This window comes from Physella acuta, unplaced genomic scaffold (genome assembly GCF_028476545.2).
Source record: "Physella acuta isolate Inbredline_101_S28 unplaced genomic scaffold, ASM2847654v3 ptg001993l, whole genome shotgun sequence".
NCBI classification, from domain to species: domain Eukaryota; kingdom Metazoa; phylum Mollusca; class Gastropoda; family Physidae; genus Physella; species Physella acuta.
The window spans coordinates 569-21,718 of NW_026733498.1; the positions used below are offsets into that span (position 1 = coordinate 569).

General features: G+C 44.8%; 31 non-coding genes across 31 annotated transcripts; 12 read left to right on the plus strand and 19 right to left on the minus strand.

The window, feature by feature from the left end:
• Positions 1-257: 257 nt before the first annotated feature.
• Trnav-aac (transfer RNA valine (anticodon AAC)) lies at positions 258-330 on the plus strand. The gene has a single exon. It is a non-coding gene; the product is annotated as a tRNA-Val (tRNA).
• Positions 331-1,142: 812 nt separating this feature from the next.
• Positions 1,143-1,215, plus strand: Trnav-aac (transfer RNA valine (anticodon AAC)). The gene has a single exon. It is a non-coding gene; the product is annotated as a tRNA-Val (tRNA).
• Positions 1,216-2,588: 1,373 nt separating this feature from the next.
• On the minus strand, positions 2,589-2,660 carry Trnad-guc (transfer RNA aspartic acid (anticodon GUC)). Its single transcript has one exon. It is a non-coding gene; the product is annotated as a tRNA-Asp (tRNA).
• A 258-nt stretch (positions 2,661-2,918) lies between these two features.
• On the plus strand, positions 2,919-2,991 carry Trnav-aac (transfer RNA valine (anticodon AAC)). The gene has a single exon. It is a non-coding gene; the product is annotated as a tRNA-Val (tRNA).
• Positions 2,992-3,474: 483 nt separating this feature from the next.
• Trnad-guc (transfer RNA aspartic acid (anticodon GUC)) lies at positions 3,475-3,546 on the minus strand. Its single transcript has one exon. It is a non-coding gene; the product is annotated as a tRNA-Asp (tRNA).
• Positions 3,547-3,803: 257 nt separating this feature from the next.
• Positions 3,804-3,876, plus strand: Trnav-aac (transfer RNA valine (anticodon AAC)). The gene has a single exon. It is a non-coding gene; the product is annotated as a tRNA-Val (tRNA).
• Positions 3,877-4,359: 483 nt separating this feature from the next.
• Positions 4,360-4,431, minus strand: Trnad-guc (transfer RNA aspartic acid (anticodon GUC)). The gene has a single exon. It is a non-coding gene; the product is annotated as a tRNA-Asp (tRNA).
• Positions 4,432-4,688: 257 nt separating this feature from the next.
• Positions 4,689-4,761, plus strand: Trnav-aac (transfer RNA valine (anticodon AAC)). Its single transcript has one exon. It is a non-coding gene; the product is annotated as a tRNA-Val (tRNA).
• A 483-nt stretch (positions 4,762-5,244) lies between these two features.
• On the minus strand, positions 5,245-5,316 carry Trnad-guc (transfer RNA aspartic acid (anticodon GUC)). Its single transcript has one exon. It is a non-coding gene; the product is annotated as a tRNA-Asp (tRNA).
• A 257-nt stretch (positions 5,317-5,573) lies between these two features.
• Trnav-aac (transfer RNA valine (anticodon AAC)) lies at positions 5,574-5,646 on the plus strand. The gene has a single exon. It is a non-coding gene; the product is annotated as a tRNA-Val (tRNA).
• Positions 5,647-6,129: 483 nt separating this feature from the next.
• Positions 6,130-6,201, minus strand: Trnad-guc (transfer RNA aspartic acid (anticodon GUC)). Its single transcript has one exon. It is a non-coding gene; the product is annotated as a tRNA-Asp (tRNA).
• An 813-nt stretch (positions 6,202-7,014) lies between these two features.
• On the minus strand, positions 7,015-7,086 carry Trnad-guc (transfer RNA aspartic acid (anticodon GUC)). The gene has a single exon. It is a non-coding gene; the product is annotated as a tRNA-Asp (tRNA).
• Positions 7,087-7,344: 258 nt separating this feature from the next.
• On the plus strand, positions 7,345-7,417 carry Trnav-aac (transfer RNA valine (anticodon AAC)). The gene has a single exon. It is a non-coding gene; the product is annotated as a tRNA-Val (tRNA).
• Positions 7,418-7,900: 483 nt separating this feature from the next.
• On the minus strand, positions 7,901-7,972 carry Trnad-guc (transfer RNA aspartic acid (anticodon GUC)). Its single transcript has one exon. It is a non-coding gene; the product is annotated as a tRNA-Asp (tRNA).
• A 1,497-nt stretch (positions 7,973-9,469) lies between these two features.
• On the minus strand, positions 9,470-9,541 carry Trnad-guc (transfer RNA aspartic acid (anticodon GUC)). Its single transcript has one exon. It is a non-coding gene; the product is annotated as a tRNA-Asp (tRNA).
• A 257-nt stretch (positions 9,542-9,798) lies between these two features.
• Positions 9,799-9,871, plus strand: Trnav-aac (transfer RNA valine (anticodon AAC)). Its single transcript has one exon. It is a non-coding gene; the product is annotated as a tRNA-Val (tRNA).
• Positions 9,872-10,354: 483 nt separating this feature from the next.
• Positions 10,355-10,426, minus strand: Trnad-guc (transfer RNA aspartic acid (anticodon GUC)). Its single transcript has one exon. It is a non-coding gene; the product is annotated as a tRNA-Asp (tRNA).
• A 257-nt stretch (positions 10,427-10,683) lies between these two features.
• On the plus strand, positions 10,684-10,756 carry Trnav-aac (transfer RNA valine (anticodon AAC)). The gene has a single exon. It is a non-coding gene; the product is annotated as a tRNA-Val (tRNA).
• Positions 10,757-11,239: 483 nt separating this feature from the next.
• Trnad-guc (transfer RNA aspartic acid (anticodon GUC)) lies at positions 11,240-11,311 on the minus strand. The gene has a single exon. It is a non-coding gene; the product is annotated as a tRNA-Asp (tRNA).
• Positions 11,312-12,124: 813 nt separating this feature from the next.
• Trnad-guc (transfer RNA aspartic acid (anticodon GUC)) lies at positions 12,125-12,196 on the minus strand. The gene has a single exon. It is a non-coding gene; the product is annotated as a tRNA-Asp (tRNA).
• A 258-nt stretch (positions 12,197-12,454) lies between these two features.
• On the plus strand, positions 12,455-12,527 carry Trnav-aac (transfer RNA valine (anticodon AAC)). The gene has a single exon. It is a non-coding gene; the product is annotated as a tRNA-Val (tRNA).
• A 483-nt stretch (positions 12,528-13,010) lies between these two features.
• On the minus strand, positions 13,011-13,082 carry Trnad-guc (transfer RNA aspartic acid (anticodon GUC)). The gene has a single exon. It is a non-coding gene; the product is annotated as a tRNA-Asp (tRNA).
• Positions 13,083-14,579: 1,497 nt separating this feature from the next.
• On the minus strand, positions 14,580-14,651 carry Trnad-guc (transfer RNA aspartic acid (anticodon GUC)). Its single transcript has one exon. It is a non-coding gene; the product is annotated as a tRNA-Asp (tRNA).
• Positions 14,652-16,441: 1,790 nt separating this feature from the next.
• Trnad-guc (transfer RNA aspartic acid (anticodon GUC)) lies at positions 16,442-16,513 on the minus strand. Its single transcript has one exon. It is a non-coding gene; the product is annotated as a tRNA-Asp (tRNA).
• Positions 16,514-16,771: 258 nt separating this feature from the next.
• Trnav-aac (transfer RNA valine (anticodon AAC)) lies at positions 16,772-16,844 on the plus strand. The gene has a single exon. It is a non-coding gene; the product is annotated as a tRNA-Val (tRNA).
• Positions 16,845-17,327: 483 nt separating this feature from the next.
• On the minus strand, positions 17,328-17,399 carry Trnad-guc (transfer RNA aspartic acid (anticodon GUC)). The gene has a single exon. It is a non-coding gene; the product is annotated as a tRNA-Asp (tRNA).
• Positions 17,400-18,213: 814 nt separating this feature from the next.
• On the minus strand, positions 18,214-18,285 carry Trnad-guc (transfer RNA aspartic acid (anticodon GUC)). Its single transcript has one exon. It is a non-coding gene; the product is annotated as a tRNA-Asp (tRNA).
• Positions 18,286-19,099: 814 nt separating this feature from the next.
• Positions 19,100-19,171, minus strand: Trnad-guc (transfer RNA aspartic acid (anticodon GUC)). The gene has a single exon. It is a non-coding gene; the product is annotated as a tRNA-Asp (tRNA).
• Positions 19,172-19,429: 258 nt separating this feature from the next.
• Positions 19,430-19,502, plus strand: Trnav-aac (transfer RNA valine (anticodon AAC)). Its single transcript has one exon. It is a non-coding gene; the product is annotated as a tRNA-Val (tRNA).
• A 483-nt stretch (positions 19,503-19,985) lies between these two features.
• On the minus strand, positions 19,986-20,057 carry Trnad-guc (transfer RNA aspartic acid (anticodon GUC)). The gene has a single exon. It is a non-coding gene; the product is annotated as a tRNA-Asp (tRNA).
• An 814-nt stretch (positions 20,058-20,871) lies between these two features.
• On the minus strand, positions 20,872-20,943 carry Trnad-guc (transfer RNA aspartic acid (anticodon GUC)). Its single transcript has one exon. It is a non-coding gene; the product is annotated as a tRNA-Asp (tRNA).
• Between the last annotated feature and the right edge of the window lie 207 nt (positions 20,944-21,150).

Sequence of the window (21,150 nt, forward strand, 5' to 3'; positions counted from 1 at the left end):
ACATGATTCGATGACAGACAGCACGAGTCAGCATTGTCCGACGTTAAAGTAAGTAAACACAGATTTGGATGCACGTTTTCTACTGCAGCTCATGCAGTGTTTTCATGCGTGCATCTCCTCGTCCCCCTTGAAATCGGGAATAACAAGCGGAAAACCAGCATCCAAAAGCCACTGATAGTTTTTAAAGGTGAATCTTATTGATGTGACAAAACGCAAAAACTACAAAATCACTGACACGTGTTATTCGCTAGTCATGCGTTTCCGTAGTGTAGTGGCTATCACATCCGCCTAACACGCGGAAGGTCCTGGGTTCAAGCCCCAGCGGAAACATTTTTTGTTGTTGCTTGGTTTATTTTTCTTTACTGGGAAGCACTTTAAGAAAACCAAACTGTCGGACTCTACCCAGTCTAAGCTTCAGGTGCCACTCACTAACGCATCAGCACTCGTGCCTTATACCTTTCAAAGAAATTCACACACGACAGGCAAGCAGGTAGGGGCGACATTGGTTTCTTTCATTGGAAACAAAGCATGATCCGCTTTTGTTTGAAGACAAAAATCATCCTAAATCGACAGCTCAAATGCAATGCCCATCCTGACTATGCTACGTGAAACGCTGTGCGACAATGAGCGTGTTTTCCTTGAAGCTGCACATTTTTCTAGTGCCATCTTACGTGTTTGCGTCTCTGGAAAGAATCAGCAGCCCGGTAAGACCGCGGTCATGCCAACATGCTCATTTCACCGGCAAAATAAAAACTCTGGCCACGTGATGGTCACGCAAATAAAATGATAAAAAAGCAAGAAAAAAAGAAGTGCCTCCCCGGCGGGGAATCGAACCCCGGTCTCCCGCGTGACAGGCGGGGATACTTACCACTATACTACCGAGAACACATGATTCGATGACAGACAGCACGAGTCAGCCTAGTCCGACGTTAAAGTAAGTAAACACAGATTTGGATGCACGTTTTCTACTGCAGCTCATGCAGTGTTTTCATGCGTGCATCTCCTCGTCCCCCTTGAAATCGGGAATAACAAGCGGAAAACCAGCATCCAAAAGCCACTGATAGTTTTTAAAGGTGAATCTTATTGATGTGACAAAACGCAAAACTACAAAATCACTGACACGTGTTATTCGGTAGTCATGCGTTTCCGTAGTGTAGTGGCTATCACATCCGCCTAACACGCGGAAGGTCCTGGGTTCAAGCCCCAGCGGAAACATTTTTTGTTGTTGCTTGGTTTATTTTTCTTTACTGTGAAGCACTTTAAGAAAACCAAACTGTCGGACTCTACCCAGTCTAAGCTTCAGGTGCCACTCACTAACGCACTCAGCACTCGTGCCTTATACCTTTCAAAGAAATTCACACACGACAGGCAAGCAGGTAGGGGCGACATTGGTTTCTTTCATTGGAAACAAAGCATGATCCGCTTTTGTTTGAAGACAAAAATCATCCTAAATCGACAGCTCAAATGCAATGCCCATCCTGACTATGCTACGTGAAACGCTGTGCGACAATGAGCGTGTTTTCCTTGAAGCTGCACATCTTTCTAGTGCCATCTTACGTGTTTGCGTCTCTGGAAAGAATCAGCAGCCCGGTAAGACCGCGGTCATGCCAACATGCTCATTTCACCGGCAAAATAAAAACTCTGGCCACGTGATGGTCACGCAATCAAAATGATAAAAAAGCAAGAAAAAAAGAAGTGCCTCCCTGGCGGGGAATCGAACCCCGGTCTCCCCGCGTGACAGGCGGGGATACTTACCACTATACTACCGAGGACACATGATTCGATGACAGACAGCACGAGTCAGCCTAGTCCGACGTTAAAGTAAGTAAACACAGATTTGGATGCACGTTTTCTACTGCAGCTCATGCAGTGTTTTCATGCGTGCATCTCCTCGTTCCCCCTTGAAATCGGGAATAACAAGCGGAAAACCAGCATCCAAAAGCCACTGATAGTTTTTAAAGGTGAATCTTATTGATGTGACAAAACGCAAAAACTACAAAATCACTGACACGTGTTATTCGCTAGTCATGCGTTTCCGTAGTGTAGTGGCTTATCACATCCGCCTAACACGCGGAAGGTCCTGGGTTCAAGCCTCAGCGGAAACATTTTTTGTTGTTGCTTGGTTTATTTTTCTTTACTGGGAAGCACTTTAAGAAAACCAAACTGTCGGACTCTACCCAGTCTAAGCTTCAGGTGCCACTCACTAACGCATCAGCACTCGTGCCTTATACCTTTCAAAGAAATTCACACACGACAGGCAAGCAGGTAGGGGCGACATTGGTTTCTTTCATTGGAAACAAAGCATGATCCGCTTTTGTTTGAAGACAAAAATCATCCTAAATCGACAGCTCAAATGCAATGCCCATCCTGACTATGCTACGTGAAACGCTGTGCGACAATGAGCGTGTTTTCCTTGAAGCTGCACATTTTTCTAGTGCCATCTTACGTGTTTGCGTCTCTGGAAAGAATCAGCAGCCCGGTAAGACCGCGGTCATGCCAACATGCTCATTTCACCGGCAAAATAAAAACTCTGGCCACGTGATGGTCACGCAAATAAAATGATAAAAAAGCAAGAAAAAAAGAAGTGCCTCCCCGGCGGGGAATCGAACCCCGGTCTCCCGCGTGACAGGCGGGGATACTTACCACTATACTACCGAGGACACATGATTCGATGACAGACAGCACGAGTCAGCCTAGTCCGACGTTAAAGTAAGTAAACACAGATTTGGATGCACGTTTTCTACTGCAGCTCATGCAGTGTTTTCATGCGTGCATCTCCTCGTCCCCCTTGAAATCGGGAATAACAAGCGGAAAACCAGCATCCAAAAGCCACTGATAGTTTTTAAAGGTGAATCTTATTGATGTGACAAAACGCAAAAACTACAAAATCACTGACACGTGTTATTCGCTAGTCATGCGTTTCCGTAGTGTAGTGGCTATCACATCCGCCTAACACGCGGAAGGTCCTGGGTTCAAGCCCCAGCGGAAACATTTTTTGTTGTTGCTTGGTTTATTTTTCTTTACTGGGAAGCACTTTAAGAAAACCAAACTGTCGGACTCTACCCAGTCTAAGCTTCAGGTGCCACTCACTAACGCATCAGCACTCGTGCCTTATACCTTTCAAAGAAATTCACACACGACAGGCAAGCAGGTAGGGGCGACATTGGTTTCTTTCATTGGAAACAAAGCATGATCCGCTTTTGTTTGAAGACAAAAATCATCCTAAATCGACAGCTCAAATGCAATGCCCATCCTGACTATGCTACGTGAAACGCTGTGCGACAATGAGCGTGTTTTCCTTGAAGCTGCACATCTTTCTAGTGCCATCTTACGTGTTTGCGTCTCTGGAAAGAATCAGCAGCCCGGTAAGACCGCGGTCATGCCAACATGCTCATTTCACCGGCAAAATAAAAACTCTGGCCACGTGATGGTCACGCAAATAAAATGATAAAAAAGCAAGAAAAAAAGAAGTGCCTCCCCGGCGGGGAATCGAACCCCGGTCTCCCGCGTGACAGGCGGGGATACTTACCACTATACTACCGAGGACACATGATTCGATGACAGACAGCACGAGTCAGCCTAGTCCGACGTTAAAGTAAGTAAACACAGATTTGGATGCACGTTTTCTACTGCAGCTCATGCAGTGTTTTCATGCGTGCATCTCCTCGTCCCCCTTGAAATCGGGAATAACAAGCGGAAAACCAGCATCCAAAAGCCACTGATAGTTTTTAAAGGTGAATCTTATTGATGTGACAAAACGCAAAACTACAAAATCACTGACACGTGTTATTCGCTAGTCATGCGTTTCCGTAGTGTAGTGGCTATCACATCCGCCTAACACGCGGAAGGTCCTGGGTTCAAGCCCCAGCGGAAACATTTTTTGTTGTTGCTTGGTTTATTTTTCTTTACTGGGAAGCACTTTAAGAAAACCAAACTGTCGGACTCTACCCAGTCTAAGCTTCAGGTGCCACTCACTAACGCATCAGCACTCGTGCCTTATACCTTTCAAAGAAATTCACACACGACAGGCAAGCAGGTAGGGGCGACATTGGTTTCTTTCATTGGAAACAAAGCATGATCCGCTTTTGTTTGAAGACAAAAATCATCCTAAATCGACAGCTCAAATGCAATGCCCATCCTGACTATGCTACGTGAAACGCTGTGCGACAATGAGCGTGTTTTCCTTGAAGCTGCACATCTTTCTAGTGCCATCTTACGTGTTTGCGTCTCTGGAAAGAATCAGCAGCCCGGTAAGACCGCGGTCATGCCAACATGCTCATTTCACCGGCAAAATAAAAACTCTGGCCACGTGATGGTCACGCAATCAAAATGATAAAAAAGCAAGAAAAAAAGAAGTGCCTCCCCGGCGGGGAATCGAACCCCGGTCTCCCGCGTGACAGGCGGGGATACTTACCACTATACTACCGAGGACACATGATTCGATGACAGACAGCACGAGTCAGCCTAGTCCGACGTTAAAGTAAGTAAACACAGATTTGGATGCACGTTTTCTACTGCAGCTCATGCAGTGTTTTCATGCGTGCATCTCCTCGTCCCCCTTGAAATCGGGAATAACAAGCGGAAAACCAGCATCCAAAAGCCACTGATAGTTTTTAAAGGTGAATCTTATTGATGTGACAAAACGCAAAACTACAAAATCACTGACACGTGTTATTCGCTAGTCATGCGTTTCCGTAGTGTAGTGGCTATCACATCCGCCTAACACGCGGAAGGTCCTGGGTTCAAGCCCCAGCGGAAACATTTTTTGTTGTTGCTTGGTTTATTTTTCTTTACTGTGAAGCACTTTAAGAAAACCAAACTGTCGGACTCTACCCAGTCTAAGCTTCAGGTGCCACTCACTAACGCATCAGCACTCGTGCCTTATACCTTTCAAAGAAATTCACACACGACAGGCAAGCAGGTAGGGGCGACATTGGTTTCTTTCATTGGAAACAAAGCATGATCCGCTTTTGTTTGAAGACAAAAATCATCCTAAATCGACAGCTCAAATGCAATGCCCATCCTGACTATGCTACGTGAAACGCTGTGCGACAATGAGCGTGTTTTCCTTGAAGCTGCACATCTTTCTAGTGCCATCTTACGTGTTTGCGTCTCTGGAAAGAATCAGCAGCCCGGTAAGACCGCGGTCATGCCAACATGCTCATTTCACCGGCAAAATAAAAACTCTGGCCACGTGATGGTCACGCAAATAAAATGATAAAAAAGCAAGAAAAAAAGAAGTGCCTCCCCGGCGGGGAATCGAACCCCGGTCTCCCGCGTGACAGGCGGGGATACTTACCACTATACTACCGAGGACACATGATTCGATGACAGACAGCACGAGTCAGCCTAGTCCGACGTTAAAGTAAGTAAACACAGATTTGGATGCACGTTTTCTACTGCAGCTCATGCAGTGTTTTCATGCGTGCATCTCCTCGTCCCCCTTGAAATCGGGAATAACAAGCGGAAAACCAGCATCCAAAAGCCACTGATAGTTTTTAAAGGTGAATCTTATTGATGTGACAAAACGCAAAACTACAAAATCACTGACACGTGTTATTCGGTAGTCATGCGTTTCCGTAGTGTAGTGGCTATCACATCCGCCTAACACGCGGAAGGTCCTGGGTTCAAGCCCCAGCGGAAACATTTTTTGTTGTTGCTTGGTTTATTTTTCTTTACTGGGAAGCACTTTAAGAAAACCAAACTGTCGGACTCTACCCAGTCTAAGCTTCAGGTGCCACTCACTAACGCATCAGCACTCGTGCCTTATACCTTTCAAAGAAATTCACACACGACAGGCAAGCAGGTAGGGGCGACATTGGTTTCTTTCATTGGAAACAAAGCATGATCCGCTTTTGTTTGAAGACAAAAATCATCCTAAATCGACAGCTCAAATGCAATGCCCATCCTGACTATGCTACGTGAAACGCTGTGCGACAATGAGCGTGTTTTCCTTGAAGCTGCACATCTTTCTAGTGCCATCTTACGTGTTTGCGTCTCTGGAAAGAATCAGCAGCCCGGTAAGACCGCGGTCATGCCAACATGCTCATTTCACCGGCAAAATAAAAACTCTGGCCACGTGATGGTCACGCAAATAAAATGATAAAAAAGCAAGAAAAAAAGAAGTGCCTCCCCGGCGGGGAATCGAACCCCGGTCTCCCGCGTGACAGGCGGGGATACTTACCACTATACTACCGAGGACACATGATTCGATGACAGACAGCACGAGTCAGCCTAGTCCGACGTTAAAGTAAGTAAACACAGATTTGGATGCACGTTTTCTACTGCAGCTCATGCAGTGTTTTCATGCGTGCATCTCCTCGTCCCCCTTGAAATCGGGAATAACAAGCGGAAAACCAGCATCCAAAAGCCACTGATAGTTTTTAAAGGTGAATCTTATTGATGTGACAAAACGCAAAACTACAAAATCACTGACACGTGTTATTCGGTAGTCATGCGTTTCTGTAGTGTAGTGGCTATCACATCCGCCTAACACGCGGAAGGTCCTGGGTTCAAGCCCCAGCGGAAACATTTTTTGTTGTTGCTTGGTTTATTTTTCTTTACTGGGAAGCACTTTAAGAAAACCAAACTGTCGGACTCTACCCAGTCTAAGCTTCAGGTGCCACTCACTAACGCATCAGCACTCGTGCCTTATACCTTTCAAAGAAATTCACACACGACAGGCAAGCAGGTAGGGGCGACATTGGTTTCTTTCATTGGAAACAAAGCATGATCCGCTTTTGTTTGAAGACAAAAATCATCCTAAATCGACAGCTCAAATGCAATGTCCATCCTGACTATGCTACGTGAAACGCTGTGCGACAATGAGCGTGTTTTCCTGGAAGCTGCACATCTTTCTAGTGCCATCTTACGTGTTTGCGTCTCTGGAAAGAATCAGCAGCCCGGTAAGACCGCGGTCGTGCCAACATGCTCATTTCACCGGCAAAATAAAAACTCTGGCCACGTGATGGTCACGCAAATAAAATGATAAAAAAGCAAGAAAAAAAGAAGTGCCTCCCCGGCGGGGAATCGAACCCCGGTCTCCCGCGTGACAGGCGGGGATACTTACCACTATACTACCGAGGACACATGATTCGATGACAGACAGCACGACTCAGCCTAGTCCGACGTTAAAGTAAGTAAACACAGATTTGGATGCACGTTTTCTACTGCAGCTCATGCAGTGTTTTCATGCGTGCATCTCCTCGTCCCCCTTGAAATCGGGAATAACAAGCGGAAAACCAGCATCCAAAAGCCACTGATAGTTTTTAAAGGTGAATCTTATTGATGTGACAAAACGCAAAAACTACAAAATCACTGACACGTGTTATTCGCTAGTCATGCGTTTCCGTAGTGTAGTGGCTATCACATCCGCCTAACACGCGGAAGGTCCTGGGTTCAAGCCCCAGCGGAAACATTTTTTGTTGTTGCTTGGTTTATTTTTCTTTACTGGGAAGCACTTTAAGAAAACCAAACTGTCGGACTCTACCCAGTCTAAGCTTCAGGTGCCACTCACTAACGCATCAGCACTCGTGCCTTATACCTTTCAAAGAAATTCACACACGACAGGCAAGCAGGTAGGGGCGACATTGGTTTCTTTCATTGGAAACAAAGCATGATCCGCTTTTGTTTGAAGACAAAAATCATCCTAAATCGACAGCTCAAATGCAATGTCCATCCTGACTATGCTACGTGAAACGCTGTGCGACAATGAGCGTGTTTTCCTTGAAGCTGCACATCTTTCTAGTGCCATCTTACGTGTTTGCGTCTCTGGAAAGAATCAGCAGCCCGGTAAGACCGCGGTCATGCCAACATGCTCATTTCACCGGCAAAATAAAAACTCTGGCCACGTGATGGTCACGCAAATAAAATGATAAAAAAGCAAGAAAAAAAGAAGTGCCTCCCCGGCGGGGAATCGAACCCCGGTCTCCCGCGTGACAGGCGGGGATACTTACCACTATACTACCGAGGACACATGATTCGATGACAGACAGCACGACTCAGCCTAGTCCGACGTTAAAGTAAGAAAACACAGATTTGGATGCACGTTTTCTACTGCAGCTCATGCAGTGTTTTCATGCGTGCATCTCCTCGTCCCCCTTGAAATCGGGAATAACAAGCGGAAAACCAGCATCCAAAAGCCACTGATAGTTTTTAAAGGTGAATCTTATTGATGTGACAAAACGCAAAAACTACAAAATCACTGACACGTGTTATTCGCTAGTCATGCGTTTCCGTAGTGTAGTGGCTATCACATCCGCCTAACACGCGGAAGGTCCTGGGTTCAAGCCTCAGCGGAAACATTTTTTGTTGTTGCTTGGTTTATTTTAACACGTTTTTATTAACTCAGCTTCGCGTGGATGTGTTTGTTGTTAAAATTGACATCGAAAATTAGCCCACTTCTGATTGTTCTATAGTTCTGAAATTTGGCATGCAGGTTACTTTCGCCTAACAATTTCTGATGCAATCATAAAAACTAGCAATTAGAGACCGTAATTAGCTTAATTTAATTACGCCCCAAGGACCATAAAATTGAGGACATGATTTCTAAAGATACCGACAAGACTGGAGGCCTATAGACACAGTTACTTCGGCCCCAATCGATGTGAGCGCGCTGGCCGTGATCGTATAGTGGTTAGTACTTCGCGTTGTGGCCGCGACAACCCAGGTTCGAATCCTGGTCGCTCAAGATTTTTTTAGTCCGTGTATTTATAAACACTTTTTTAAAAACCACGTTTTTCATGTGTAGCAACGGACTAAAAAGGAGAAAATAAAATACTTAAAAAAAAAGTTTTTAAAAAACCACGTTTTTCTTGTGGACTAAAAAGTAGAAAATAACTATTTACATACATTTGATGACAAAAAACGTGGGTCGGGCAGATGGGTCGGGAAATTTGATGGTGAACGTACCCACGTTTTTTGTCATCAAATGTATGTAAATAGTTATTTTCTACTTTTTAGTCCACAAGAAAAACGTGGTTTTTTAAAAAGTTTTTTTTTAAGTATTTTATTTCTTTACTAGGAAGCACTTTAAGAAAACCAAACTGTTGGACTCTACCCAGTCTAAGCTTCAGGTGCCACTCACTAACGCATCAGCACTCGTGCCTTATACCTTTCAAAGAAATTCACACACGACAGGCAAGCAGGTAGGGGCGACATTGGTTTCTTTCATTGGAAACAAAGCATGATCCGCTTTTGTTTGAAGACAAAAATCATCCTAAATCGACAGCTCAAATGCAATGCCCATCCTGACTATGCTACGTGAAACGCTGTGCGACAATGAGCGTGTTTTCCTTGAAGCTGCACATCTTTCTAGTGCCATCTTACGTGTTTGCGTCTCTGGAAAGAATCAGCAGCCCGGTAAGACCGCGGTCATGCCAACATGCTCATTTCACCGGCAAAATAAAAACTCTGGCCACGTGATGGTCACGCAATCAAAATGATAAAAAAGCAAGAAAAAAAGAAGTGCCTCCCCGGCGGGGAATCGAACCCCGGTCTCCCGCGTGACAGGCGGGGATACTTACCACTATACTACCGAGGACACATGATTCGATGACAGACAGCACGAGTCAGCCTAGTCCGACGTTAAAGTAAGTAAACACAGATTTGGATGCACGTTTTCTACTGCAGCTCATGCAGTGTTTTCATGCGTGCATCTCCTCGTCCCCCTTGAAATCGGGAATAACAAGCGGAAAACCAGCATCCAAAAGCCACTGATAGTTTTTAAAGGTGAATCTTATTGATGTGACAAAACGCAAAACTACAAAATCACTGACACGTGTTATTCGCTAGTCATGCGTTTCCGTAGTGTAGTGGCTATCACATCCGCCTAACACGCGGAAGGTCCTGGGTTCAAGCCCCAGCGGAAACATTTTTTGTTGTTGCTTGGTTTATTTTTCTTTACTGTGAAGCACTTTAAGAAAACCAAACTGTCGGACTCTACCCAGTCTAAGCTTCAGGTGCCACTCACTAACGCATCAGCACTCGTGCCTTATACCTTTCAAAGAAATTCACACACGACAGGCAAGCAGGTAGGGGCGACATTGGTTTCTTTCATTGGAAACAAAGCATGATCCGCTTTTGTTTGAAGACAAAAATCATCCTAAATCGACAGCTCAAATGCAATGCCCATCCTGACTATGCTACGTGAAACGCTGTGCGACAATGAGCGTGTTTTCCTTGAAGCTGCACATCTTTCTAGTGCCATCTTACGTGTTTGCGTCTCTGGAAAGAATCAGCAGCCCGGTAAGACCGCGGTCATGCCAACATGCTCATTTCACCGGCAAAATAAAAACTCTGGCCACGTGATGGTCACGCAAATAAAATGATAAAAAAGCAAGAAAAAAAGAAGTGCCTCCCCGGCGGGGAATCGAACCCCGGTCTCCCGCGTGACAGGCGGGGATACTTACCACTATACTACCGAGGACACATGATTCGATGACAGACAGCACGAGTCAGCCTAGTCCGACGTTAAAGTAAGTAAACACAGATTTGGATGCACGTTTTCTACTGCAGCTCATGCAGTGTTTTCATGCGTGCATCTCCTCGTCCCCCTTGAAATCGGGAATAACAAGCGGAAAACCAGCATCCAAAAGCCACTGATAGTTTTTAAAGGTGAATCTTATTGATGTGACAAAACGCAAAACTACAAAATCACTGACACGTGTTATTCGGTAGTCATGCGTTTCCGTAGTGTAGTGGCTATCACATCCGCCTAACACGCGGAAGGTCCTGGGTTCAAGCCCCAGCGGAAACATTTTTTGTTGTTGCTTGGTTTATTTTTCTTTACTGGGAAGCACTTTAAGAAAACCAAACTGTCGGACTCTACCCAGTCTAAGCTTCAGGTGCCACTCACTAACGCATCAGCACTCGTGCCTTATACCTTTCAAAGAAATTCACACACGACAGGCAAGCAGGTAGGGGCGACATTGGTTTCTTTCATTGGAAACAAAGCATGATCCGCTTTTGTTTGAAGACAAAAATCATCCTAAATCGACAGCTCAAATGCAATGCCCATCCTGACTATGCTACGTGAAACGCTGTGCGACAATGAGCGTGTTTTCCTTGAAGCTGCACATCTTTCTAGTGCCATCTTACGTGTTTGCGTCTCTGGAAAGAATCAGCAGCCCGGTAAGACCGCGGTCATGCCAACATGCTCATTTCACCGGCAAAATAAAAACTCTGGCCACGTGATGGTCACGCAAATAAAATGATAAAAAAGCAAGAAAAAAAGAAGTGCCTCCCCGGCGGGGAATCGAACCCCGGTCTCCCGCGTGACAGGCGGGGATACTTACCACTATACTACCGAGGACACATGATTCGATGACAGACAGCACGAGTCAGCCTAGTCCGACGTTAAAGTAAGTAAACACAGATTTGGATGCACGTTTTCTACTGCAGCTCATGCAGTGTTTTCATGCGTGCATCTCCTCGTCCCCCTTGAAATCGGGAATAACAAGCGGAAAACCAGCATCCAAAAGCCACTGATAGTTTTTAAAGGTGAATCTTATTGATGTGACAAAACGCAAAACTACAAAATCACTGACACGTGTTATTCGGTAGTCATGCGTTTCTGTAGTGTAGTGGCTATCACATCCGCCTAACACGCGGAAGGTCCTGGGTTCAAGCCCCAGCGGAAACATTTTTTGTTGTTGCTTGGTTTATTTTTCTTTACTGGGAAGCACTTTAAGAAAACCAAACTGTCGGACTCTACCCAGTCTAAGCTTCAGGTGCCACTCACTAACGCATCAGCACTCGTGCCTTATACCTTTCAAAGAAATTCACACACGACAGGCAAGCAGGTAGGGGCGACATTGGTTTCTTTCATTGGAAACAAAGCATGATCCGCTTTTGTTTGAAGACAAAAATCATCCTAAATCGACAGCTCAAATGCAATGTCCATCCTGACTATGCTACGTGAAACGCTGTGCGACAATGAGCGTGTTTTCCTGGAAGCTGCACATCTTTCTAGTGCCATCTTACGTGTTTGCGTCTCTGGAAAGAATCAGCAGCCCGGTAAGACCGCGGTCGTGCCAACATGCTCATTTCACCGGCAAAATAAAAACTCTGGCCACGTGATGGTCACGCAAATAAAATGATAAAAAAGCAAGAAAAAAAGAAGTGCCTCCCCGGCGGGGAATCGAACCCCGGTCTCCCGCGTGACAGGCGGGGATACTTACCACTATACTACCGAGGACACATGATTCGATGACAGACAGCACGACTCAGCCTAGTCCGACGTTAAAGTAAGTAAACACAGATTTGGATGCACGTTTTCTACTGCAGCTCATGCAGTGTTTTCATGCGTGCATCTCCTCGTCCCCCTTGAAATCGGGAATAACAAGCGGAAAACCAGCATCCAAAAGCCACTGATAGTTTTTAAAGGTGAATCTTATTGATGTGACAAAACGCAAAAACTACAAAATCACTGACACGTGTTATTCGCTAGTCATGCGTTTCCGTAGTGTAGTGGCTATCACATCCGCCTAACACGCGGAAGGTCCTGGGTTCAAGCCCCAGCGGAAACATTTTTTGTTGTTGCTTGGTTTATTTTTCTTTACTGGGAAGCACTTTAAGAAAACCAAACTGTCGGACTCTACCCAGTCTAAGCTTCAGGTGCCACTCACTAACGCATCAGCACTCGTGCCTTATACCTTTCAAAGAAATTCACACACGACAGGCAAGCAGGTAGGGGCGACATTGGTTTCTTTCATTGGAAACAAAGCATGATCCGCTTTTGTTTGAAGACAAAAATCATCCTAAATCGACAGCTCAAATGCAATGTCCATCCTGACTATGCTACGTGAAACGCTGTGCGACAATGAGCGTGTTTTCCTTGAAGCTGCACATCTTTCTAGTGCCATCTTACGTGTTTGCGTCTCTGGAAAGAATCAGCAGCCCGGTAAGACCGCGGTCATGCCAACATGCTCATTTCACCGGCAAAATAAAAACTCTGGCCACGTGATGGTCACGCAAATAAAATGATAAAAAAGCAAGAAAAAAAGAAGTGCCTCCCCGGCGGGGAATCGAACCCCGGTCTCCCGCGTGACAGGCGGGGATACTTACCACTATACTACCGAGGACACATGATTCGATGACAGACAGCACGACTCAGCCTAGTCCGACGTTAAAGTAAGAAAACACAGATTTGGATGCACGTTTTCTACTGCAGCTCATGCAGTGTTTTCATGCGTGCATCTCCTCGTCCCCCTTGAAATCGGGAATAACAAGCGGAAAACCAGCATCCAAAAGCCACTGATAGTTTTTAAAGGTGAATCTTATTGATGTGACAAAACGCAAAAACTACAAAATCACTGACACGTGTTATTCGCTAGTCATGCGTTTCCGTAGTGTAGTGGCTATCACATCCGCCTAACACGCGGAAGGTCCTGGGTTCAAGCCTCAGCGGAAACATTTTTTGTTGTTGCTTGGTTTATTTTAACACGTTTTTATTAACTCAGCTTCGCGTGGATGTGTTTGTTGTTAAAATTGACATCGAAAATTAGCCCACTTCTGATTGTTCTATAGTTCTGAAATTTGGCATGCAGGTTACTTTCGCCTAACAATTTCTGATGCAATCATAAAAACTAGCAATTAGAGACCGTAATTAGCTTAATTTAATTACGCCCCAAGGACCATAAAATTGAGGACATGATTTCTAAAGATACCGACAAGACTGGAGGCCTATAGACACAGTTACTTCGGCCCCAATCGATGTGAGCGCGCTGGCCGTGATCGTATAGTGGTTAGTACTTCGCGTTGTGGCCGCGACAACCCAGGTTCGAATCCTGGTCGCTCAAGATTTTTTTAGTCCGTGTATTTATAAACACTTTTTTAAAAACCACGTTTTTCATGTGTAGCAACGGACTAAAAAGGAGAAAATAAAATACTTAAAAAAAAAGTTTTTAAAAAACCACGTTTTTCTTGTGGACTAAAAAGTAGAAAATAACTATTTACATACATTTGATGACAAAAAACGTGGGTCGGGCAGATGGGTCGGGAAATTTGATGGTGAACGTACCCACGTTTTTTGTCATCAAATGTATGTAAATAGTTATTTTCTACTTTTTAGTCCACAAGAAAAACGTGGTTTTTTAAAAAGTTTTTTTTTAAGTATTTTATTTCTTTACTAGGAAGCACTTTAAGAAAACCAAACTGTTGGACTCTACCCAGTCTAAGCTTCAGGTGCCACTCACTAACGCATCAGCACTCGTGCCTTATACCTTTCAAAGAAATTCACACACGACAGGCAAGCAGGTAGGGGCGACATTGGTTTCTTTCATTGGAAACAAAGCATGATCCGCTTTTGTTTGAAGACAAAAATCATCCTAAATCGACAGCTCAAATGCAATGCCCATCCTGACTATGCTACGTGAAACGCTGTGCGACAATGAGCGTGTTTTCCTTGAAGCTGCACATCTTTCTAGTGCCATCTTACGTGTTTGCGTCTCTGGAAAGAATCAGCAGCCCGGTAAGACCGCGGTCGTGCCAACATGCTCATTTCACCGGCAAAATAAAAACTCTGGCCACGTGATGGTCACGCAAATAAAATGATAAAAAAGCAAGAAAAAAAGAAGTGCCTCCCCGGCGGGGAATCGAACCCCGGTCTCCCGCGTGACAGGCGGGGATACTTACCACTATACTACCGAGGACACATGATTCGATGACAGACAGCACGACTCAGCCTAGTCCGACGTTAAAGTAAGTAAACACAGATTTGGATGCACGTTTTCTACTGCAGCTCATGCAGTGTTTTCATGCGTGCATCTCCTCGTCCCCCTTGAAATCGGGAATAACAAGCGGAAAACCAGCATCCAAAAGCCACTGATAGTTTTTAAAGGTGAATCTTATTGATGTGACAAAACGCAAAAACTACAAAATCACTGACACGTGTTATTCGCTAGTCATGCGTTTCCGTAGTGTAGTGGCTATCACATCCGCCTAACACGCGGAAGGTCCTGGGTTCAAGCCTCAGCGGAAACATTTTTTGTTGTTGCTTGGTTTATTTTTCTTTACTGGGAAGCACTTTAAGAAAACCAAACTGTTGGACTCTACCCAGTCTAAGCTTCAGGTGCCACTCACTAACGCATCAGCACTCGTGCCTTATACCTTTCAAAGAAATTCACACACGACAGGCAAGCAGGTAGGGGCGACATTGGTTTCTTTCATTGGAAACAAAGCATGATCCGCTTTTGTTTGAAGACAAAAATCATCCTAAATCGACAGCTCAAATGCAATGCCCATCCTGACTATGCTACGTGAAACGCTGTGCGACAATGAGCGTGTTTTCCTTGAAGCTGCACATCTTTCTAGTGCCATCTTACGTGTTTGCGTCTCTGGAAAGAATCAGCAGCCCGGTAAGACCGCGGTCGTGCCAACATGCTCATTTCACCGGCAAAATAAAAACTCTGGCCACGTGATGGTCACGCAAATAAAATGATAAATAATAATCATTAAAAAAGTTTTAAAAAACCCACGTTTTCTGATTGAACTAAAAAGTAGAAAATAAATGCTATAGGCCCTACATCACAATAATGCAAGCGATCACTCTACTATAAGCGATCAAAAACGTGGGGCGCCGAAGTAAAAGTTATATTACTATTGATTAGATAATACTATTGACTTTTATTAGGGAGCTTGTAGAGAGTCAACAGTATTAGAAACTGTAAGAAAATCACGGCGCCCCACGTTTTTGCTCGCTTATAGTAGAGTGATCGCTTGCATTATTGTGATGTAGGGCCTATAGCATTTATTTTCTACTTTTTAGTTCAATCAGAAAACGTGGGTTTTTTAAAACTTTTTTAATGATTATTATTTTCTACTTTTTAGTCTTTGTCTGTTTGTTTGCATTAAAATCTTGCTATCGATTTTATCTTTTCACTTTTTTTGGGTAAACGAAGACAACTCGTAAAAAGACAACTCGTAAAAAGACAACTCGTAAAAAGACAACTCGTAAAAAACTCGTTGTTTGAATACGTTACTGACTAGAACACATAGATTTGAACCCGTGTCGAGTGGGATAGCAATCGTGTGCCCAACCACTCGACCATATCGTCTCCCCCAAACTGGCCTACCTCCTGTAAGTTTAAACTCGGTTCAAGCTAAATTCTCTGCCCCTAAGCCTGTGGCGACATGTGATCGTTCGCTTCACTGCGCGCGAGGTACGCGTCGCTGGTTTTTTTTCTAATGGCTAGCAGAGGAGAATTATATATATAGATTATATAGCGGTCTAAAATGCTCAATAAAATGTTTCCATTGATCAATTTAGTAATAATAACAATTGAATATTCAATGGTCATCCAAAAGAAAGCTTCCCTGAAAATTTCAGCGCGCTAGCTAACTGGGAAGTGCCAGAAATTTCGATCGCAAGATTTGATTGGAAAGACAAACAGAGAAAGCAAGTTAAAGAAAACGTGGGAAAAAGCAAGAAAAAATGAAGTGCCTCCCCGGCGGGGAATCGAACCCCGGTCTCCCGCGTGACAGGCGGGGATACTTACCACTATACTACCGAGGACACATGATTCGATGACAGACAGCACGACTCAGCCTAGTCCGACGTTAAAGTAAGTAAACACAGATTTGGATGCACGTTTTCTACTGCAGCTCATGCAGTGTTTTCATGCGTGCATCTCCTCGTCCCCCTTCAAATCGGGAATAACAAGCGGAAAACCAGCATCCAAAAGCCACTGATAGTTTTTAAAGGTGAATCTTATTGATGTGACAAAACGCAAAAACTACAAAATCACTGACACGTGTTATTCGCTAGTCATGCGTTTCCGTAGTGTAGTGGCTATCACATCCGCCTAACACGCGGAAGGTCCTGGGTTCAAGCCCCAGCGGAAACATTTTTTGTTGTTGCTTGGTTTATTTTTCTTTACTGGTAAGCACTTTAAGAAAACCAAACTGTCGGACTCTACCCAGTCTAAGCTTCAGGTGCCACTCACTAACGCATCAGCACTCGTGCCTTATACCTTTCAAAGAAATTCACACACGACAGGCAAGCAGGTAGGGGCGACATTGGTTTCTTTCATTGGAAACAAAGCATGATCCGCTTTTGTTTGAAGACAAAAATCATCCTAAATCGACAGCTCAAATGCAATGTCCATCCTGACTATGCTACGTGAAACGCTGTGCGACAATGAGCGTGTTTTCCTTGAAGCTGCACATCTTTCTAGTGCCATCTTACGTGTTTGCGTCTCTGGAAAGAATCAGCAGCCCGGTAAGACCGCGGTCGTGCCAACATGCTCATTTCACCGGCAAAATAAAAACTCTGGCCACGTGATGGTCACGCAAATAAAATGATAAAAAAGCAAGAAAAAAAGAAGTGCCTCCCCGGCGGGGAATCGAACCCCGGTCTCCCGCGTGACAGGCGGGGATACTTACCACTATACTACCGAGGACACCTGATTCGATGACAGACAGCACGAGTCAGCCTAGTCCGACGTTAAAGTAAGTAAACACAGATTTGGATGCACGTTTTCTACTGCAGCTCATGCAGTGTTTTCATGCGTGCATCTCCTCGTCCCCCTTGAAATCGGGAATAACAAGCGGAAAACCAGCATCCAAAAGCCACTGATAGTTTTTAAAGGTGAATCTTATTGATGTGACAAAACGCAAAAACTACAAAATCACTGACACGTGTTATTCGCTAGTCATGCGTTTCCGTAGTGTAGTGGCTATCACATCCGCCTAACACGCGGAAGGTCCTGGGTTCAAGCCTCAGCGGAAACATTTTTTGTTGTTGCTTGGTTTATTTTTCTTTACTGGGAAGCACTTTAAGAAAACCAAACTGTTGGACTCTACCCAGTCTAAGCTTCAGGTGCCACTCACTAACGCATCAGCACTCGTGCCTTATACCTTTCAAAGAAATTCACACACGACAGGCAAGCAGGTAGGGGCGACATTGGTTTCTTTCATTGGAAACAAAGCATGATCCGCTTTTGTTTGAAGACAAAAATCATCCTAAATCGACAGCTCAAATGCAATGCCCATCCTGACTATGCTACGTGAAACGCTGTGCGACAATGAGCGTGTTTTCCTTGAAGCTGCACATCTTTCTAGTGCCATCTTACGTGTTTGCGTCTCTGGAAAGAATCAGCAGCCCGGTAAGACCGCGGTCGTGCCAACATGCTCATTTCACCGGCAAAATAAAAACTCTGGCCACGTGATGGTCACGCAAATAAAATGATAAAAAAGCAAGAAAAAAAGAAGTGCCTCCCCGGCGGGGAATCGAACCCCGGTCTCCCGCGTGACAGGCGGGGATACTTACCACTATACTACCGAGGACACATGATTCGATGACAGACAGCACGACTCAGCCTAGTCCGACGTTAAAGTAAGTAAACACAGATTTGGATGCACGTTTTCTACTGCAGCTCATGCAGTGTTTTCATGCGTGCATCTCCTCGTCCCCCTTCAAATCGGGAATAACAAGCGGAAAACCAGCATCCAAAAGCCACTGATAGTTTTTAAAGGTGAATCTTATTGATGTGACAAAACGCAAAAACTACAAAATCACTGACACGTGTTATTCGCTAGTCATGCGTTTCCGTAGTGTAGTAGCTATCACATCCGCCTAACACGCGGAAGGTCCTGGGTTCAAGCCCCAGCGGAAACATTTTTTGTTGTTGCTTGGTTTATTTTTCTTTACTGGTAAGCACTTTAAGAAAACCAAACTGTCGGACTCTACCCAGTCTAAGCTTCAGGTGCCACTCACTAACGCATCAGCACTCGTGCCTTATACCTTTCAAAGAAATTCACACACGACAGGCAAGCAGGTAGGGGCGACATTGGTTTCTTTCATTGGAAACAAAGCATGATCCGCTTTTGTTTGAAGACAAAAATCATCCTAAATCGACAGCTCAAATGCAATGTCCATCCTGACTATGCTACGTGAAACGCTGTGCGACAATGAGCGTGTTTTCCTTGAAGCTGCACATCTTTCTAGTGCCATCTTACGTGTTTGCGTCTCTGGAAAGAATCAGCAGCCCGGTAAGACCGCGGTCGTGCCAACATGCTCATTTCACCGGCAAAATAAAAACTCTGGCCACGTGATGGTCACGCAAATAAAATGATAAAAAAGCAAGAAAAAAAGAAGTGCCTCCCCGGCGGGGAATCGAACCCCGGTCTCCCGCGTGACAGGCGGGGATACTTACCACTATACTACCGAGGACACATGATTCGATGACAGACAGCACGACTCAGCCTAGTCCGACGTTAAAGTAAGTAAACACAGATTTGGATGCACGTTTTCTACTGCAGCTCATGCAGTGTTTTCATGCGTGCATCTCCTCGTCCCCCTTCAAATCGGGAATAACAAGCGGAAAACCAGCATCCAAAAGCCACTGATAGTTTTTAAAGGTGAATCTTATTGATGTGACAAAACGCAAAAACTACAAAATCACTGACACGTGTTATTCGCTAGTCATGCGTTTCCGTAGTGTAGTGGCTATCACATCCGCCTAACACGCGGAAGGTCCTGGGTTCAAGCCCCAGCGGAAACATTTTTTGTTGTTGCTTGGTTTATTTTTCTTTACTGGGAAGCACTTTAAGAAAACCAAACTGTCGGACTCTACCCAGTCTAAGCTTCAGGTGCCACTCACTAACGCATCAGCACTCGTGCCTTATACCTTTCAAAGAAATTCACACACGACAGGCAAGCAGGTAGGGGCGACATTGGTTTCTTTCATTGGAAACAAAGCATGATCCGCTTTTGTTTGAAGACAAAAATCATCCTAAATCGACAGCTCAAATGCAATGTCCATCCTGACTATGCTACGTGAAACGCTGTGCGACAATGAGCGTGTTTTCCTTGAAGCTGCACATCTTTCTAGTGCCATCTTACGTGTTTGCGTCTCTGGAAAGAATCAGCAGCCCGGTAAGACCGCGGTCATGCCAACATGCTCATTTCACCGGCAAAATAAAAACTCTGGCCACGTGATGGTCACGCAAATAAAATGATAAAAAAGCAAGAAAAAAAGAAGTGCCTCCCCGGCGGGGAATCGAACCCCGGTCTCCCGCGTGACAGGCGGGGATACTTACCACTATACTACCGAGGACACATGATTCGATGACAGACAGCACGACTCAGCCTAGTCCGACGTTAAAGTAAGAAAACACAGATTTGGATGCACGTTTTCTACTGCAGCTCATGCAGTGTTTTCATGCGTGCATCTCCTCGTCCCCCTTGAAATCGGGAATAACAAGCGGAAAACCAGCATCCAAAAGCCACTGATAGTTTTTAAAGGTGAATCTTATTGATGTGACAAAACGCAAAAACTACAAAATCACTGACACGTGTTATTCGCTAGTCATGCGTTTCCGTAGTGTAGTGGCTATCACATCCGCCTAACACGCGGAAGGTCCTGGGTTCAAGCCTCAGCGGAAACATTTTTTGTTGTTGCTTGGTTTATTTTTCTTTACTGGGAAGCACTTTAAGAAAACCAAACTGTTGGACTCTACCCAGTCTAAGCTTCAGGTGCCACTCACTAACGCATCAGCACTCGTGCCTTATACCTTTCAAAGAAATTCACACACGACAGACAAGCAGGTAGGGGCGACATTGGTTTCTTTCATTGGAAACAAAGCATGATCCGCTTTTGTTTGAAGACAAAAATCATCCTAAATCGACAGCTCAAATGCAATGCCCATCCTGACTATGCTACGTGAAACGCTGTGCGACAATGAGCGTGTTTTCCTTGAAGCTGCACATCTTTCTAGTGCCATCTTACGTGTTTGCGTCTCTGGAAAGAATCAGCAGCCCGGTAAGACCGCGGTCGTGCCAACATGCTCATTTCACCGGCAAAATAAAAACTCTGGCCACGTGATGGTCACGCAAATAAAATGATAAAAAAGCAAGAAAAAATGAAGTGCCTCCCCGGCGGGGAATCGAACCCCGGTCTCCCGCGTGACAGGCGGGGATACTTACCACTATACTACCGAGGACACATGATTCGATGACAGACAGCACGACTCAGCCTAGTCCGACGTTAAAGTAAGTAAACACAGATTTGGATGCACGTTTTCTACTGCAGCTCATGCAGTGTTTTCATGCGTGCATCTCCTCGTCCCCCTTCAAATCGGGAATAACAAGCGGAAAACCAGCATCCAAAAGCCACTGATAGTTTTTAAAGGTGAATCTTATTGATGTGA